Source organism: Brassica oleracea, chromosome C1 (assembly GCF_000695525.1).
Source record: "Brassica oleracea var. oleracea cultivar TO1000 chromosome C1, BOL, whole genome shotgun sequence".
Taxonomy (NCBI): Eukaryota; Viridiplantae; Streptophyta; class Magnoliopsida; order Brassicales; family Brassicaceae; genus Brassica; species Brassica oleracea.
In genome coordinates, this window is record NC_027748.1 from 34,501,313 (window position 1) to 34,515,030 (window position 13,718).

Sequence of the window (13,718 nt, forward strand, 5' to 3'; positions counted from 1 at the left end):
CATTCATCAAAATTCGATTTCGCCAAGTACCCATTTCCTCTTTCCGCTGCGGTTTAGCCGTAGTCTGAGTGAATTTGCAATGTATGAACAGCCATTGCTACAAAACTATGAAAGTTTATGTCTATGGTAATTGCATTTCAAGTTAGTATTTTTATCTATGATCCACATGAGTTGATGGAGTTATCAGGATCGTGTGACCCTATTTGTTCGGTCGAGTTACCTTGAAGCGAATTTTCAGCCAAAGACAGATATTGTCATTGTCTGTTCTTGCTGTAGCTCTTACAGGAACAGCTGCCACCAATCACTCCTGGGTCGCTGCTAATCAGGTTCATGCCTACCTTCTTTGTGTTTCTTTTGGTTTCAAACTCAAAAGTGGTTACCTCTGAATAATTTTGTCATGATACAGGATGTTTCTATGGCATTGTTGTTTATAAAATAGGCTACGCTGGAATTTTAGTCTTTAGCTTCTAATAAAAGTGGAATAGGACTTTTGATGGCTGCGAGTCTGTGGGTTGTGCGTAGGGGTAAGAATCTGCATGAAAGTTCGTCTATATAATATTTAACCTTATGATTATTGGATATATTAGTTATATTCCTTGTCACACGCTCCTTCAAATGATATATAGCTGTTTCAGAGCTTCAACATGAAGTAAGCGAACAATGACCATTGTGGAGATAGTTGATGCTCACCAAGGATTTAAGCTGGTTACAGACAATATAAACATTACAAGTAGACAGAGTGGATTTTGGAGATCTACACTGAACTCATGCTGCAATTTCAACTAATATGAACGATGATCATGACAGGCTGAAAGTATGAAATATGAGATATGCTACTAATTTTTGCGGTATATCTATGAACCAAAAATAACCATAGAGCCGGTAGAAAAAAACACATGATCGTTCTTTACTTTGGATTATCTGAGCAAATAGGTAGATTAACACATACATTTAGACTCAACCTAAGAAGAACATTATTGCTTAATATCTCAAAACAAATATATCAACAAAATAATATTATTATTTTAATATAATAAATTTATATTCTCTCCGTTTCACAATGTAAATAGTTTAGACTAAAAGCACTAATGTTAAGAAAGTTGGTACTTTAAGAAAAATAATATTTAATTAATTAGTTCAACCAATTATAAAAAAAATTGATATTATTTGATTGGTTACATTATATCCAATAAATATAAAAATTATCTAAATATTTAGAAACTACTTACATTTTGAAACAAAAGAATTTTCCTTAAACTACTTACAATAAAAAAACAGAGGGAGTATAATTTAATTTAAATGTTTTTAAAAAAAATTTAATCATCAATAAGTGGATAATAAATAGGCATGTGGCATTAGGGGTTTCACTTGATTTCTTATGAGTTTTCATATATTTCTTAATTATTTTCCTAATTAATTTTTATATTTATTTTAAATGTGAGATATTCATTTATATACTATTACTTCCATTGGAGATAATAGATAAAACGTAAATCCCCAAAAAGCTACAAAAAGATTCCTTTGCTTTATGTATTTCATAAGGAGTTGTACACTTTGCTTTATGTATTAATGTATATGATATACATCAGGCCATTAGTGTTCACTTGGTACAACAAGTCAGTCTATGCATAAAAGCACATATCCAACGGGGGTTAAGCCCCGTTGATTTCTTAATATATTTGTTATGTATATATATAAATAATTGTGGGATCCACAACTCCATAGGTAAAAGTTTTTAAAAAAAGTTTTAAAAATTCTTAAAAACCTTTATTTATTTATGGAGTTTCACAATAATTATGGATCTGTACGAACCCCAACGAGAAGAACCCCATTGGAGATGGTCTAATATCTCTCCTTTGTCAAAATTATATTCAGTCATCATCTATTCGAAAGCCACTTCTCGCTGACCTGCCTTTACGTCTTCAAGACTTCAAGTTGCCTTTGACTTGTTCTACCGTCATTGACTCAACCCGGTCCACCACTTGCTTAACAAACACCAGCCGGTCCAAGTGCAGGACCAGTTTTTTTAATTTCACAAAAAACCAGACCGGAAGAATTACGACTAAAAGAGTTTAGTTCAGATTCAACATAAAGCGATATACGAGAACCCTAAAAATAAACACTTCAAAGCCACCCATCACTTTCATTCTTGAGAGATCACAATGACGATGATATCGGACCTTCCAGGGGATTTGTTCGAAGACATACTCAGTCGAGTTCCAGCTATATCTCTGAAACGCTTACGATCTTCTTGCAAACGTTGGAACCGTTTATTCAACAATAAGGAATTCGCAAGAAAGCACCTCCACAAGGCACCTAAACAGTCATTTTTTCTCACGGTGACAAAGGACTACTACATTTATTTGATGACTATCAATCACCGTGGAATCCGATCTATACAATCTAAAGGTGAGCTTAGCCCAATCGACTGTGAACGTATTATAATATCTGAAGTCTTTCACTGCGACGGCTTATTGTTATGTACCTTTGATAACAAAACTAGAATCATGCTTTGGAACTCGTTCACTGGTCAGACCAGCTGGGGGATCCAACCATTTTGTACAAGCCACACTTATGCCCTCGGATCCTACCAAGAAAGTAGATACGGCAACTGTAGCTACAAAATATTGAGCTATAAGGATGATAGTGTACATGAATTCGCAATATACGAGATTAACTCTAATTCATGGAGGATTCTCGATGTGGTTCAGGACTTTCGATTACTGTATATTGGAACGTACGCGTCATTGAAGGGAAAGACTTATATTGGTTTGCTTCGGATAGTAAAGATGAACAACTCGACATGCTCTTAGTCAGTTTTGATTATACAACGGAGAGGTTTGGACGTTTGAGTCTACCTTGTAACTGTCCTTTAGATTGTTTTCGAAATGCGGCTATATCAGTTGTTAGCGAATAGAAGCTTGCAGTGTTACTACTACGCAAAAATACATGGGAGAAAGAGATATGGATAAGTAATAAGATTGATGGGACTAAAGAGGTGTCGTGGAGAAAGTTCGTAACAGTGGATTACCCCAAAGATGATGTTTGGATTAGTATAACTCGTTTTTTGCTCAACGAGGAGAAGAAAGTCGCCCTATGTTGTGAGACATGTGTATCCGACCGCTTTACTACGATGATGAAAAAGTTAATATACATTGCTGGGGAGGATCATAAAGTCAAACTAATGGCTTCTGGAGAAGTTACATCCGGATCATTTTGGCCAATTGTTCTTGATTTTGTTCCAAGTTTGGTTCAAATCCCTGCAAGTGGTTGCAACAGAAAAAATAGAGGTGACTAGCTAGGTAAATAAGCTACGTGCAATCTTTTTTTTTTGAGCTAATATATAATCAACAAGTGGTCATGTTTTTCGAAAAGTATATGAATTTTATATTTCTTCCAGATGTGGTATTTTATCAGATGTTTTAACTGCCATATGTACTCTCGTATAGAGAGGAAGCTAATAACTGATGTTATCTCCTTCAGAACGGTAACATAGAAGAGCTATGTGTAACTTTCAACCCTCATGCCTTACCCCAAACTTTGTAAACTTATAAGTTTTGGATTCATCCTGTGAGAGAAGAGGTAGTTAGCTCTGTAATATTCTGTGTATGTTTTATTATCAACAATGATAGTTTCAAGAACCCATTCGCATCTAGGTTTGATTCCTTCAATTTGAAAACTGTGATTGATAGCAACAACAACTCATCCTAGACACCTAAAGCCTCATTAACGAGACTTGACACAATTGAAATTCTCAGGGACTGATTACAGTCACGGGTTTGGGTTGGATGACCGACTACAGGCCATGGAGACTGATGAGGAACAAAGCTGCTTCCAAAGACGTACATTACGATTAGAAACAGCTGCCGAGCAAGAGCATAGCAATTGAAACTGACTCGACTAAGCGTATAATCTTATTCGATGTCGATCTTAAAATCTCAAATTCAATAATATTCATTTTTAATTAAGAACACCGGCAATGGCTTTGTGTGATTAAATAAATCAAGCCTTCAAAGAGAAACAATCGTAGAAAGCTATTGCTTTATATTCAGACCAACGCGGGCCATTAACTCAATTATCTTTTCACTTAATCATATATAACCAAAGTACTTGTTGATCAAAAAAATAAATAATAATAACCAAATTAAAGTACCATTTCAGTTATCAGGCATTCAGCACATATATTTAGATATATTTATTCCCCAAAATTACAAAAAGATTATTCCCGTGTAACCCACGCCTTACATTGGTGTATTTCATTTCATAGGAGTTTTTTTTGTGTGTGCTAAATGTGTATTTCATAGGAGTTAACACGCTTTGCTTTGTTTATTTCATCAGACCTTTTCTTTTCCTTTTTTTGAAAAAAACATCAGATGTTTTCACTTGGTACCAGACAAGTACATGCATAATATCTCCATTTTTTCAAAATGATATTAGTCTTGGTCTATTCAAAAGCCACTTCTCGTTGACCTGCAGCAGTTGTTTTTTTTGGCTGGATCCTTCTTGTTGCACGGCTTCAAGAGTTCAAGTTGCCTTGGTCTTGTTGTACAGCCATTGAGTCAACCCGGTCCCTCTACTTGCTTCCATAGCACGTAAGATGACAATTTTATTCAAACTGAAAACTAGCCAGTTCACTTTTTTTTTCCTAGGTCACCGGGTTTAAACGAGTTTTCTCAAGTGTAACCGGTTCAAGTGCATGGCGAGTTTTTTTCTTTCATGAAAACCGGACCGGATAATTTTTTTCAATGATAAAAACAAAGAATTATTTATGACTTAAATAGAGTTTGTTTCAGGTACATTAAAAGGGTGAGATACGAAAACCCTAGATAAGACTTAAAAGCCACCACCGCCACTTTCTTTCTTGAGAGACCACAATGACGATGATGTCAGACCTTCCATGGGATTTGGTCGAAGTCATACTCGGCCGAGTTCCAGCCATATCTCTCAAACGGTTACGATCTTCTTGCAAACGTTGGAACCGTTTATTCAACGATAAGGAATTCGCAAGAAAGCACTTCCATAAAGCACCAAAACAGTCTTTTTTTTAACGGTGAAAAAGGAATTCAAAATCAGTTTGATGAGCCTCAATTTCCATGGAACCCCATCTTTAGAGTTTAAAGGTTAGTGTAGCCTACTCGATTACTCAAATCAAGTCAGAAATGTCTTTCACTGCAACGGTTTATTGTTATGTACCTTCTACAAAGACACTAGAATCATGCTTTGGAACACGTGTACTGGTGGGACCAGGTGGATCCAACAAATGAAAGGAAGCTACCCTTATGCTCTAGGATCCTACCAAGAAAGTAGCTACAAAATATTGAGCTGTAGGGATTCTAATGTACACGAATTTGCAATATACGAGGTTAACTCTAATTCATGGTGGTGGATTCTTGATGTGATTCCGGACTTCAAATTATTGTATACCTGTACATACGTGTCTTTGAAGGGAAAGACTTATTGGTTTGCTTCGGATAGTAAAGATGAACAACTCGACATGTTCTTAGTCAGTTTTGATTATACAACAGAGAGGTTTGGACGCTTGAGTCTACCTTTTAACTGTCCTTCAGGTTTTCCTCGAGATGCGACTCTATCAGTTGTTAGTGAAGAGAAGCTTGCAGTACTACAACACAACAATACATGGGGGAAAGAAATATGGGTGAGCAATGAGATAGATGGGACTAATGAGGTGTCGTGGAGAAAGGTTTTAACAGTGAATGACCCAAAACGTGATATTTGGTTTACTATAGCTCGTTTTTTGCTCAACGAGGAGAAGAAAGTCGCCCTATGTTGTGAGACATGTATATTCAACTTCAATACCACGATGAAAAAGTTATACGTTGCTGGGGAAGATAATATAGTCAACCTAATGGATTATGGAGAAACTAGTACACTCGGACCAATAATTCTTGATTATGTTCCAAGTTTGGTTCAAATTTCTCGAAGTGTGGCAAAAGGAAAATAGAGGTGACTGGGTATTTAAGCTACATGCATTCTTATTTTTGCTTTTTTTCTTAATTGATCTTGTTCATGTCCTTTGGATTTCTTTGAGCTAGTATATCATGAAAAAGTGGTCATTTTTTTCGAAAAGTTGATGAATTTTATATATCTTTTAGATGTGGTATTTTATCAGATGTAATAACTAATAACTGATATTGTCTCCGTCAGAACAGTAAAATATAGGAGACTAGGGTCCTTAAATTATAATTTTGATTATACTTTTAGTATGTTTATTTAAATATATAAATTTTAGAATGTATTATAAAAATATAAGTAGCTATAGACAAATATAAATTAATTTTATGTTATTCATTGCTTTTGTCTTACACAATTCAAAAATTTTAGTATCCAATTTTTTTTTTGTTATTGGAAACTATATATAAGGTGCAAAACAGAATGAACAAAAATTAACTAAATTTAGTTATGGTCTTTAATTAGTTGAATTGTAGACATATTTCAAATAATTAAAAAAACTAAAACTATTTATAACATTGTTTCTAGTTAGTCTCTAAGTAATTTAGGTTTCAATCAGTAATGAGACTAATGAGGCTTTGTGGTTATGTAAAACTATGAAAGCCAAAAATTTACCAATCAATTCTTTGAAATTTTAGAAATCTATAAATCTTTAAAAGCCTTGTTTTTTTGTTCACCTTTTTCTACAACAATTTTTTTTAAAAGATTTTAAAGCCTTTTTCTTCATTTTTTTTTAAAAAAACATGGGTAACTAATTTTGTTTTGTCTTTTGTCCATTTTTGACCAAAAAAAAAATATATGATTGATAAATTAATTATTATTAATTAGTTAGGTTTTTAACATGAGGAAAAAGTCATAACCTACTATTATTAAACATTAATTTGTTAAAGCCTAAAAACTATTGTATATGGTAATTAAAAACATTTAAGAATGATTAAATTATTTTTCTTAATAAATAAATAAAATATATTTGTTGATAGATTTTAACTTATTTATTGTTTAAAACTATTCCACACATTTTATAAACTTGTATAAAAAACAAAATAGATAGAAAGAAGTAGATAATACATTTTGGGAATGAATCATAAATATATATTTATAACAGTCATAGCTTCTAAAACTTTTGACGCCAAAATATCCACAGCCACAAAAAAAAAAACAAAGCATAAAGCGAAAGTCATTACCAATCGGATCTTTAATGAACTCTACCCTTTAAATTTACAACCCTATATATTTTTATGTTTTTATTTTCTTAAATCAACTGCTTAAAAATTGTAATATTTTCTATATAAAAAAACTTACAACTACGTCACCAAAAATTACAGACTGAGTTTTTACTACAAATTTTTTGCATTTACAACGCAAGTAATAGGACCCATTATCTAAATATTATTTATCTTCTTTTCACAGTTGTATGAAAATTTGTCTTTTCAAATTTTTGTTCCTTTTCGTCCAAAGTCTGTTTTGATATAAATGCACCAAAGTATTTTTTATCTTAACATTTGCTGTTGGTTAAAAAAATATCACCAAAGTATAACAAATTTTGTATTGTGGTTTTTATTTATATTGCAGTTGTTACGTCAAACAGACGATAATGCACTAAATCAGAATATGTTTTTTCTCCTAGAATAAAACGATAAAGACAACCAAGATAAGCTATTTAAATAATGAAAGTGTTTGATTATATATTTTATGTGATTTAATATTCTTGACCATCCTAAGCCCTTTCTTAAAAAAATAATTATTTACCAACCTTTTTAATTAAAAATGATATTCAAATTCAATCTGATTAATTAAACTTCGCATGACTGATTATTAATTTTGCATCATATTGCTAAAAGTAAAAACGATAATCGATCATAAGATGCCAAATAGCCAAATCTCATTGGATAAACATAATTTGACATAAAAGAGTAATGCTAAAAGTAAAAACGATAATCAATCATAAGATGGGCGCCAAATAGCCAAATCTCATTTGATAAACATAATTTGACATAAGAGACTTTCAACATTAACTTAAAAATTTGCAACATACACTGACACAAATATGTATATAGTTCAATGTAAAAGACTCGTACAACAAAGTAGACAGAATAAGAAGCAAGGGTAGTGAAGAATCTATCACTATACGCATCAGCAAAGGAGCAGAGAAGAGAGGCAACATAGAAACGAAACCAGCCCAAGTGTTTACTGTATGGCTGCTCATGAATTACTCATCTTCACTACATTTGTTAGATATGTTACTTAGTCTGATGGAACTCCTTTCGCATATCTCTCCATTCCCGCAATCACTATACACAAAAACATCATATACAAAAAAGAATATTGATTATTAATTTCACTGAATTCTGAATCTTTGAAAGAGACAAAATAAGAGAGGAGATGAGTGATTAGCATATGAGAAGGGCACATGACTTGCCGAGTTCTCTAGAAGTTACGTTTCAGAGGAGACCAACAGATTATTCTTATGGAGGCTGGGTGAGCACATGAAATTTAAAGAGTTAATCGTTCTAGTGTTTCTTAGAGGAATCAAATGAAGAAATGTTTTCCTAGGACAGCGAGACTAACCTCTGAATTTTAATAGTCGCGATAATGTATACAGTAAGCGTAACGTAACGAAATGAAACAGAACCTCGGGGTCGGATTTCACCTTCTTTTCCATGACGCAGCCTCCAATCGTTATCTTCCCAGCAACACCTCCTCCTTCTTCTACCCCCATGACGCAATTTTTTTCCCGTTTCGTTCCATATTTCTACAAAATGACGTTCTCTCTGTCACTCGAATTTACAAACACACAATGAGAATTTCAATCCCTGAATCATGGTCGCGACTAAGATAGGAAACAGTTTTCACCATGAGAGAGAGAAAAAGTCGAAGAGACTTACTTGGGGAAAACGATGATAGCAAAAAGATGTTTAAGAAATTTCAAGTGTTATTAAGATTTGTGAGAATGATGATTTTGGAATGTAGGCTAACCTTTTTATAGATGTAGATGCACGGCCTAGAAGAGAGAAAAGATGCATTAACTGATAAATAGTTTTCGAAGTGTGTGGAAGGAGTTGAGGTCCTTAATGGCTAAGATTCAATGGCTAAGATTCAATGCATCCGGTAACGGTTCCGGGGAGAAGAAACAGAGAGGAAACGACACCAACTCATCTAGATCCATGATTCGTCGCCTAGATTCGCCTCAAATAACCCTATTGAGTGTCCATTATCGGTTTGACTAATCATAGCTCTAAGCACTCGATGAACCCTAGGTTATTATGGACGCCATTAGTGAAGAAGATAGTAGTGACAATCGGGCTGGGCTATGTTTTTTAGCAACAAAAATAACTAAAGGGCAAGCCCAACTAATTTAATCGTGATGACCCATGTAATTATATAAAGTAGAGATTTGCTTCACTCCCAGCTGGTACACATTGGATTACACGTCATAAAATCAAGATCTGTGAAGCCGACACGTGACTCTTAAGAATGTGTTTTCGTGCAGTTAACTCACTTCTTCTTTCTCCCTGTTAAACGACTTCGCCGCCTTCATGTCGTTAGATGTTCTGTCCAATACCTTTGTAGTCACGACGGTAACGGTTGTCGATTTGATTCAATGAACAAAATTAATGTTGTCATTAACATCATCGAACCACTTAACCCATGACGTCTCATACACCTCTAGACTTTTTGCTTACCGATCTGAGCCTATAAATAAGCAACTTTGGAGCTGTGAGGATCATCGCTTTCTTCAAAATCATTGCAATCCCATGATCCGGAATGGCAACCTCTTCCGGTCGCTAGCGGCTTTGAAGACAGGACGTTGTAACACCACCGTCGAAGTCCAATGTAACACCAACGTCGAAGTTCGGTGTCGACATGCTCCTCTTCAAGAGTAAAATCAGATCTGGCAGTAAAACTTTCTTATTTTCTGTTTCGATTTCATTAAGAAAGATATTAATCGAATCGGTATAAAGGATGGAGATCATGCCATCAAAAGCCCAGGAGATGCTGAGGATTCCGACGACTCCACAGTGGTCGCCACCAGCCTTAGTATCGGACTGAATCTGGTAGCCGATGACAGTCAAAACAGTGGCGCCAAGAAGAGAAAAGTGGCTAAGAACTCCGGGACAAAGGCTTTGTATAAAGACCACTTGGTCAGCTCATCCGCATCAAAAGACAGAATAGGCGGTGGTTCTTCGTCGTCCCTCACCGCTAATCCCTATGATCATTCCACCTCCTTCGCCATTTAATGATTCAATTTAAAATGTATATCAAGAAAACTGGTATTATTTTTTTTGGATCAAATGAAAATTGGTATTCATTTTTTGTGTTTATGGATGGATAGAAGAACATGTTTTTTTTAACCAAAAAAGGAAGGTGGGTTGTTTATAAAATGAGTTCTTTGTAAAGATTATATTAGTTTTGCAGAAGAAAACTATTTGATTTCGCGAGAGGACGATGATAACGATGTACATATTAGGTGAAATGAGTTTGGGCCAAACGCCAAAGAGGCTAGATGAACAAAATTCATAATAACTAGGTCTAGAATAAATAATATTACGAGAATACAAGATCTTTTATATGAAATGAGACTTAATAGGCTGAAAAAGATTACCGGCCCATGATTATAAAAAAACACTTGGAACCATATACAAAAACATCTGTTTTGTGATTATCGAAGGATGAAGGAAGGTTTGTTCATGTTTCCCACATATTATAAATGATTTTTTATTTTAATAATTAACTATTATTTTTTCACTATTTAAATTAATAATTTTCTAAGAAGATGTATAAAAGAGAAAGTGATACTAAATTTCAAGAAATAAACATATAAAAATTATTCATCTTCCCATGTTAAGCACAATCAACTATACTTTTAAAAATTCAATGTACTTACTATCAAATTCAAAATATAACAAATCTCTATATTAAAGTGAAACAAATACATTTTCATGTATTTTTAATGATAAAGATATAATTTTATTTTCTCAGAATATATATATATATATAATTTAAAAATAATAAAATAAGTAGTAAACATTGAGATTAATGTTAGTTTAAAATTTTATTGAAAAGAAATTAAATATATAAATTTATTTATATTATTTTTTTCATTGAGATTTGAATTTTGTAATAACGTTATTGTATAATGTCATGCACAAAAACATCTTTCATTCTCATTCAACATATAAATAAAAAATCATAAAAGCAACTAAAATAGAGAATCTCAAGTCTCAACCCACATGATGATCTCATAACAATTATCATTCTCCACTAATCTTAACAAAACATGAATCAATAATAAAATAATTACCAAATTTATCATATAAACCAAACAAATGAAAATTCCTAGAATAAATATTAAATTTAACTATGCTATTTTTCCCCTTAATTTCACTAATATTTAGGTACACTAACCATTAAAATCGGTGCGTATGAGACTGAGTAAAAAAATATCTACTTAATCTATAAAAAAAATGTCATTCCAATCATCTGGAAAATCAATACAGTGGTTGTTATTACTATAAACAAATGGAGAATTCTTAGAGTTGGTTTTACAGTGGCTGCTTGTACTCATCAACGACTATTCAGTTTTTACATTTTTCAGTTTTAATATTTTTTTTAAATTTTGATTAGCTTTGCTTTACTACTTTTTTTGCATTCAAGATAACATTCTACTTTATCTAACTTCAAATAATCAACTCTTCCACTCCAATAGGATGTCAACAAAGTAACAACCTATGATTTCAACATAAACAGTAATTACTCTTATAACATAAACAAAAAAATTACCCACAATCCAATCTTTATTAGCCAAAAATATTACAAACAACAAATAACACCGAATATGAGATTAAATTTTTTAAAAGGAAACAATATGAAGACCATTTGAAACCTTTACATCATATAAATGCCACAACTCTTTAATATAAAAAATAACTATTGTAAATAAACAAAATACATCTTATCATATATAATCAATTCTCACCTAAAATTTTCAAAAAGATAAAAATCATTATCATACACATCACTTGCAAATACAAATCTAAAACACAAACCACAAAATTATATAAAAATAATAATTAAGATCACAAATAAAATATATGCCGCCCGTAGGGCGGACCGGCCCTAGTATAAAATCAAACAGAGAAGAACAAAACTTGCTCGAGACAGGTGTCCCTCTCTCCTTAATTTACTTTCTGACGTGGCGCTCTCCCAGGAGAGAAAACACTATTATATATAGATAGATAGATAGATAGATGTATTTCCATTTCTAACCCTCATGCTTTACCTTACCCCAAACAGCATAAACTTATAAGTGTTGGATTCATCTATAATGAGTCAACGTGTGAATATATTGTTCATCATAAGGCATGTATCTTACCCTTAAAAGCTCTAAATAGCAAGTTTGGTAGTAGTCTAATTAGAAACTTCCGACATCTTATTTCTGATACATTACTATGAGCAGTCTTCTGAGTGATCATAGTTAGATTCGGCTTCTAATTAGGTCTTTCCCAATAGACTATTTATTGGAAAAGACCTTCTAAGTAAGATAAATTAGAAGGATAATGTATATGATCTCTTGGAAAGACCTTATAAATTAGATATGATTCATGGGGAAAGCCTTCTAGTTAGGTGTTTCCCTGAGATCATATCTTCCGTTAGATTTGGCTTTAGGCAGATATTATACACATATGGGCTTCGAAAGTAATTTGCAAAGGTGAACACAATTTAAGTAACTTGTGAATAAATTTTCTTTTAGTAAGAATGAGAAAAATGAAGAAAAAGGAGCAAGTGAAAGGTCAATCATCTATCAAATCTGTGATTTAGAGATCTTTGTTGCTGTTTGCTCTAGTCCCTATATATAGCTTTATGTTGAGGGCGTACCAAATACTAGTTTATACCAAGCCCTAAAAGGACACACGGTCAAATAGAAATGTTCATCAAATAACCATCACACCTGACCAAATCGTGGTCTAACCAAATGGGTAGATGACAAATTTTTTTTTTTTGATTGACATGACCAAGTTATGCAACGTCCTTTGGAAATCTATACTAGAAATCACAAATAAAATTCCACTTAAAGCAGATTCTCTTCAAATTCAATCACAATACTATGTTTAAATCAACATTGTAATTGAGGTTTCATAGTCCCAACATGCACAAAACGCATTGCATGCAATCCTTGGAAAAAAAGACAATGGAGACTTGAGATTTTAATTAATATCGAAATCGAATACGATTATACGCTTAGTCGAACCAATATTTTACCTAAAACCCATACGAAACCTATATTTTAAGATATACGTTCCATTGTAAAGATGTCACTTAATCGGAAGTTGTTGTTTTTATTGACCCTCTTGGTTATTTTTTGGAGTTATTTTCAATTGCTATGATCTTGCTCAGCAGGGCAATAATATTCATTTGGTTAAGAATACCGCGCGCGTATTGGCACATAAAATTATAGAGTAGACCTAAATTAGACATGTTATAGTCGGTGCCTCCTTGAAACAAAAAGTCGAAAGCATGCATGCACGAAGTGAATAACATATAAAGCTTCATTAGTTGGAAACGAATTATTGATAGTATTAATTTTGACGATATGTTAACGCTAACAGAGAAAACATTATTTCTAGTTTTCTTCAAATAGTTTTTCTTCAAATGTAAGAGAGACAAAGTAGAAAAATGAAAACATAGCTGTAAAGGTGTTGTCATGGCTTAACTTATCATTGTTGTTTTCATCATGTGACCCCCCCCCC